Genomic DNA, 7,131 nt, shown 5'->3' with positions numbered 1-7,131 from the left:
TTCTTGCTCTGCTTGCTTCAGCGCTGCCTTGGGTGACAATAAAATAATTGATAGCCAAAGATATTATGTTGCATTACTGGCTGGTTGATATTACATCTCTCTGCTGACTTCTTGTTGCCTTGGGCTGCTCAAGGGCTTCTGCAACTCTGCCAGAGAAGTCTAAAGGAATCACCCAGTTTTGTTGCTCTCTAAAGGCAACAACTTCATGAATTGCTTAGCAGGCACAAATTAATCACACTAAAATAAAAAATAAAAAAGCCAAACTGTAAATATGTCAAGTCTTTAGTAGTCTTTAGTGGTGGATTTGAAGTGAACACTGAACATCTACCCACACGCTGACAGTCATGTATATTATTCTCTGTCTTTTGCAACCCCGTGAAAAAAACACATGGAGCGTATGTTCCACCTCCTCTGATTGAATACATAATGTTCATCCCACGCTTGTGCACATGTATGATTGCCTGCCAGTGTAAACATATTACTCACAGCCATGCAGACAGTGGGTGTGTTTGGGATGAGCGCTTCAAATAAGGGCCCGATGCCGTCTTTATCTATCTTTGGCACATAATTGCATTATTTTCATAGGACCTGCTTTATCAGCGGCTGCATTTATCAGCGCTGTCACCTGGCTTTCTTCTGTCCAAAGCATAAATAATGCTTTACGCCGGGGGTTGACTGCCCGCGGACGAGCACGTAACGCGCAGAGTCAACCGGGAAAACTTCGACAAACACAACGCTTTCATTCATCTCATGTCCTGTGATTATTTCCAGCAGCTCAGAGTGAGAAAGGCTTTGGTATCTCAAAGGGAAGGGAAGGTAAGGCACTGTAAAGCTTAAATTGAGGCCATTATTGAGGGCAGAGAGGGAATAGTTTGAGGCTTGACTCAAAAAAAAAAAAAAAAAAAAAAAGCATAGGCAGGGGAGGGTTTGTAGTTAGGACATATGATCGCTTATCGCAGCTGCTATAAATCTTTGAACCGATGCGTCTTCACCGTTACGTTAAATGATTAAAGTACAATCATTTAATATCTTTATCTGTGCATTTAACATTTTCTTCGTCTGATTAAACACACAGAAATAACTTCTGACATTTTAGAGCACCTATCAAGCTGCTTTACTTTCTGACAGTTGTGGCAGCTGCAACCAATTATCTGAGTTAATGGTAAGATGAGAAAAGATTCTTTGCTTCGCCAACATCGGCTTCATCATCGGCTTGACAATTAGGCCTGAGTCGTGCAGCTGCGGGGATTTTTTGTGTAGACGCTTTAAATTAACGTGGAGCGGCATTGCATTGCTCCGAATCCCCCCCTTTTGATTGAACACAGAATCCCTGCCTCCACGTTTTAATCAACTGCTCGTCACCAGCCCTTGCAGTTAGCATCAGACCCCAACAGCCTAGCTAATGCTTTTCTTGAGCTAATTGCATGGACTCTTAGACAGAGTAACCGGTTTTCCCTGTGGTACGAAGGGCATATAAAAGGGCAGGGGAAACAGGAGACAGCGCTCCACTTCTTAAATGAGGACACTAAAGCAGGCTGTTAGCGCTCAGCTGGATTTCAAAGAACTCGCTATCACTCTACTGTAGACGTTATTATACTCCTTACAATGAGTTAGACGGGAATTGCTGCCTTTGGAAAATGTACAGTCACATAAAGGTTAAATCAAGAGAAAACGGGCATTCAGCAAATAAAGTTCATACTTTTTAATGTGCATTCATGGACTCACCAATTCCTGTTAAATTGTGCTGACTCCCAGTTTAGTTGATGTTTCCGATTCGTTCGACAAAAGAAATCCCTTGTTGCCCGTATTGTGTCTCTGTTGATTACCAGACTTCCCACTGCTGACTGATAAGATGCCAAAGCAGATAGCGGAAAGCGGCGCCGTTAAAGCATTATTCAGGCAATAACTGTTCCGTGCGTTTCCATTCAAATGTGCACAAATGCAAACTATGAATGCAGTCATTTAAAACCTTCCCATTTCCTTTCTTCCTGCTCGCAAGAAGTAATTAAAGTGGAAAGCCAGGTTTCCTGCAGGAGGCCTGGATGAATGCAAATAAAGCTGGTCTCCTGTGCTCTTTCTCCGTCTCTGCATCACTTGTCTATCACGCATTAAAACAGATTAGATCAACCCCCCGCGTTCAGCGCACAGAGAGAGACAGAGCGAGAGCATGTGTACAAATGAATCAGTGCTGTTTGTTGTACTGTTTCAGTCTCGAGCCGTTTCAAGTAGCTTATTTGGGAGAGCCGCGGATCATGTTTAGTAAGCTCGCTCTCATTATATCAGACCCTGGGGAGAGAAGGGCCCTCTTGCACCATACTATCAAAGCCGTGGAGCTGCCTTAGAGGACATGCTTCAGTATGAATACAGCCTCTGGAGTACATACAAAAAAAAAAAAAAAAAAAAAGTAGCGTGCTCAGCCCCTCATCACCTTTCGCGGTGGGAAGCTGACAACATTCAAGGTTTTGATCAGGCTTCTCTGTAATGGCTGTGGCTGACAGGTATGTGAAACCGTGGTTGTGGAAATAAATAGCCTGATTAGCATAATGCATCACCAACAAATTTAGCTTTCAGAGCGCGTGAAAGAACTTCTTTTTGCCCGACCGCCGCATTCATATTCCTTCTGCGGTCGTATTTCATAGGACAAACGCGTAATTATGTAAACAGGGTATTTACTTCTGCACAACTGGACGATAATATCATTTACTTCCAGTGTGGGCCTGATACCCTGTCACTGTGTTGTCTGTGTTTTCGCCTGACTTGAATAGACTCTGCAGCTCCCATTGTCCGCCAAAAAAATGTATTTCCACTCTTTTCGGTAATCATAATTCACCTGATACATGCGGCACTTACCTCCAGAAACCCGAGCCGTATTGATCCAGATTTAGCGGAGCAACGTCGCTATAAACAGGCCAATCTGACATAAAAGCCTGCGTCTCGGCGTCCTAGCCTGTTGAGACGATTTAGCTCTGCCTGGTAGCAATGAATAAATAAATACATAAATGAAATGCACAATCGCGTGCCTGCAGTGCACGCCAGCCAAATGAGGTCAACAGCTATGAGATAGGAGATTATTTGGAATAGCATCCCTTACATTTGGCAGCTCTTTAGCACCGTGGTGCTTGACAAAGAGGTGACGGTGGCCTGTCATCAGTCAAACTCCCTGTCTTCCCCCTGCCATGACCTGCTCCCTGCATCTGATCTTCGAGGACCTTTTGCCATTCTCACCTGTGATTAATTGCTACTTTGGCCGTCCGCCGATAATTTATGTGATGATTATTATAGAAACGACCACTTTACCAGAATACTAGCCAGATTTACCTCCACCTCCCCTCGTTTCCATTGTCCTCTCACCAGTTGCCTCATTGCTGCCAGTAGTCTGAGTAGCAGAGTGGGGGGGGCCGATTCCTTAATCTGTCGATTAACAACGCATTGTAACCTTCAGCAGCCCTTGCCAGGCGCTCTCATAACATTTACTGGGAACTTTTTGCACTCAGAATTCATATGGTGAAACGTAACCCACTCTTTCAACACTTGCAGCTCAATATGGATACACGGCGAACACATGGTTTAAGGGGAGTTAAGGGGAAAATGAGATTTCCTCTGAGATTTGTTGGATTAAAAAACACACTTTTTAAATTATTTTCTTTGATGAATCCTTTAAACCCACAGCTGTGGTTTCTCCCTGCCTCTCTTTGGCCATTATTAATTCACTGACATTTTGCCGGGATGGAAATTATCAGGATATGTGATTGCCTGCAGTGAACGGGGCCATGTTCGAAACGTTTACGCCATAGGTCCTCAACAAAGGGGTCCGCGACCCCTAGGGGGTCCAGGCAGGAACTGCAGGGCGGGTCACAAAATCTTTGGTTGATTCCACATTTATATATATATATATATATTTACTTTTTCAATTTTCCCCCACAAATTTAAATTTCTTTAAATGTGCGTTAACATGAATCCAACATATCTCAGTCAATGGATAAGAGATACCTTAATATTGAATGCAAAATGATAATAACGACATATTTATTTAATGTATTTATAAATAGCAGTAGCCTGAGCTTAATACAGAAAGCATATAGTAGGTAGGGGGTCCCTACTTAATCAGTTTGGGGGTCCTTGGCCTGAAAAACATTGTAGACCCCTGGGTTACACAACAGAGTGCAGTGTCTCTCGCAGTTTTCTCAGTGAGTAGTGGTATTTTGTTCTGTTGTATGGATTTTAAGGACATTTCTGTCCTGTTTGAGCCCACTCCACGTTAATATGCCCAGTAGTCAAATGTGCAGCAGAGTAAGGAAACAACACTTTCCCTATTAGATACCATAAGACCTTTTGGCTGTGTTCACAGACGTATCTGCACTTGAAACAATCGATCTTTGAGAGCATTAAGAATGTTGATCAGGGGTAATCCACAGTCCTGCCTCCAGTCAAACTGAATCGTTTCATCCTTAATTTGTAGTGAGCAGTAATTAAACCTTGAGCTAGACTTTCCTGTTTAATATATTCTCAGTCAATGTCCACCAGCTCCATTTTCCCTTTTCCCATCTCCATCTAAACCATATGGAAGGTACAAAGCTTATCTAGGCTGTATTAAGAATTCACGCATTTCACATATTCATGACGAATGACGAATATTACACTGTCATAAATGATGAAATACAGTATACTAATTCAATTAAAATGTCTTGCCAGTGTTGTACATGTGAGATATTTGTCATTTACTTTTGTGGGCAAATACTGACACAGACTTCCTCATCAGTAATAAAAGGTCTCTCCTGTTTTTCCTTTACCGACAAGCTAATTATAATTAGACGTCTAACCATGCATTTTATTCTTACCCCTTGTAGGATTTAATTGCATTTCATTCGTATAATTAAAATGGCTTCCCACAATAAGCATCACCTCCAACGGCATTAAAATACAGTGTTTTCATTAAGTATAGCCTAAGCACATAATTAGTCTATGATACATTTATGTATTAAAAGGTTTCGGGATATCTACCTTTGAATTGCAGGTAATTGGAGCTGCTCATTGTCGTCTTGCCATTGATTCAGTAGTCGTTTCCCCTTGTAGTTTTTCACCACCACGGCTTTGGCAGGGAGTTGGTAGCCATTGGCTGCTCACCTACTGAAATGACTGGGATAAACACCAAAAAATAACAAATTGATAGACCTGAGGAGCAATTGTTCCTGTAGAACAAAAAAAAAGAAAGGTATCTCTAGAGATCTGAGGTGTTGCTTTTGCATCAACAGTGACACAAATGCTTTTTCATACGGTGGTTCTCACATTTAACTGAACCTAACAGTACTAGGATTGTAATTGTGCTGCTGCTGCTGCTGCTGCTGCTGCTGCTGTGTCTCTGTGTCTGTTGAAAGCCGGCTAGCCGTTAACTCCTGGCACATTCCTGTCCCTTGCCTCTAGAGCAATTAATGATCTTGCTTACAACATTAACGCCACAATCATGAAAAATCGCACTGAAGCACAGAGTCCCCCAACATATTGCGTTCGATTCATCAACGGCTTCATGCTCATTGGCGATGTCAAACTTGGTCCCTGCATTATTGAGTGCTTTCATAATCAAGTACCTGCCATGAGCTCCCAGGAGGGTTTATCTTTTTGAACATACAGCTCCTGAAGAGATATGGCTTGTCTCAAGATTCAGTAGATGTCTCATTCTGTTTTCAGGTTTTACAGCATCAGTTAATCAGAAAGAGCCCAAACTCTATATTTTTTATTTCATTGATTTGTTCATGTACATAGGAATTGTATCTGGGAATGTACTTTTTAAACTTCATCTCCAATATGCAAGGACTCTTTCCAAAGGCTGTTTATCAGAAAAAAAGATACGAATAAGTCTTCATTCATAACTCTCTGTCTTCTTTTTATCTGTAAACAGACACATCAAGATCAACTCTGGGTCAAACAGCCAGAGCAGTATGCCAGGATTTCAACGCTATGGGGGTTTCAGACATTTTGAATTGTATTATGATTGGTTCTTTATCTCTTGAAACTTGACATGGTGCGATGGCCTTATCAAGGATCCGTTCTTTATGACCAAAGTCTATGATATATTTCCTTGTGGAACACAGAAAATGCTGATCTACTATTGATCCACCAAGACACTGGCATTTTAACATGTTAATTTTTACCTGATCTAACATGCAGGCTCCCTGTCACGCTTTAATCTGGTTTTGTAAAGAGCATATATCAGCAGTGGGCCAAACATTTTCACTGAGGGCCACATACGAACAACTATATGAAGGGCTACGTCACTCAGATAAGGTATATTGGCTATATTAGTCCTGGCTGATGATGTGCTGCATACTGCCTACTGCCATTGGCTAGGCTAGTTAGCTGGTGTCTTCTTTTTGGTTGCTAGCTGGTAGCTGACTGCTAGCCTACTGTTCGGTTTTCAATTGGACTGGGCTTCTTCTGAATGTGTTTTGCCTTGTAACATCTTATCCTATGTATTAATGAATGCATTACAGCCTTCCATTAAAGTTTTTGTTTTCATTTCTTTTGCTACAAAAACAGTTGGCAGCTCATTCAGCACACAGCAGCTTGGTCGCACAACTGTGTTTCTAGACATGCTAACGTTGTTAACTGCCTGCCTTTTTTTTCCAAGCACATTAATCCTGACTCTTTAATGAGGCACTCTCTTATGAAGTTACCATCTTAAAGCATGAAATAAAACAATAGTCAAGCTTTGCAGACTAGCTGCCACTAACGTAATTTTCTGCTCTCGTTCGGCACTGGTGTTGGTGCGACATTTGGTTACGTAGGGCCCTTGAATATTATACCATTTCACCACAGCAACAGTTTCATTGCATATCAGTTAGACACACGTACCCTTATTTTCCTGTAAAGAAATTCTCATTATTCAAGTTCCATGCGCTCGGCCATGTTTAAAATTTGCAGTTAGTCTGCGGGCTGTAACACCACTGGAATAGATCAATAGTGACTTCAGTTCCCTGGTGGAAAAGGCCGTCTGACCGCAAGGTGAAGCAGTGATAATATTCTAAATATAGCGAGCACTTAAACTGATATTGATTTTGCTCTTGTTTTAGGTGGCTAAAATCAGCTTTGCCGCTGACCCTGTCCACAACACTTAATTTCTTGGCTTCAGTGAAG

This window comes from Mugil cephalus, chromosome 13 (genome assembly GCF_022458985.1).
Source record: "Mugil cephalus isolate CIBA_MC_2020 chromosome 13, CIBA_Mcephalus_1.1, whole genome shotgun sequence".
In the NCBI taxonomy this organism is placed as follows: Eukaryota; Metazoa; Chordata; class Actinopteri; order Mugiliformes; family Mugilidae; genus Mugil; species Mugil cephalus.
The sequence above is the reverse complement of the archived record's forward strand: the minus strand, read 5'-3'. Positions refer to the sequence as shown.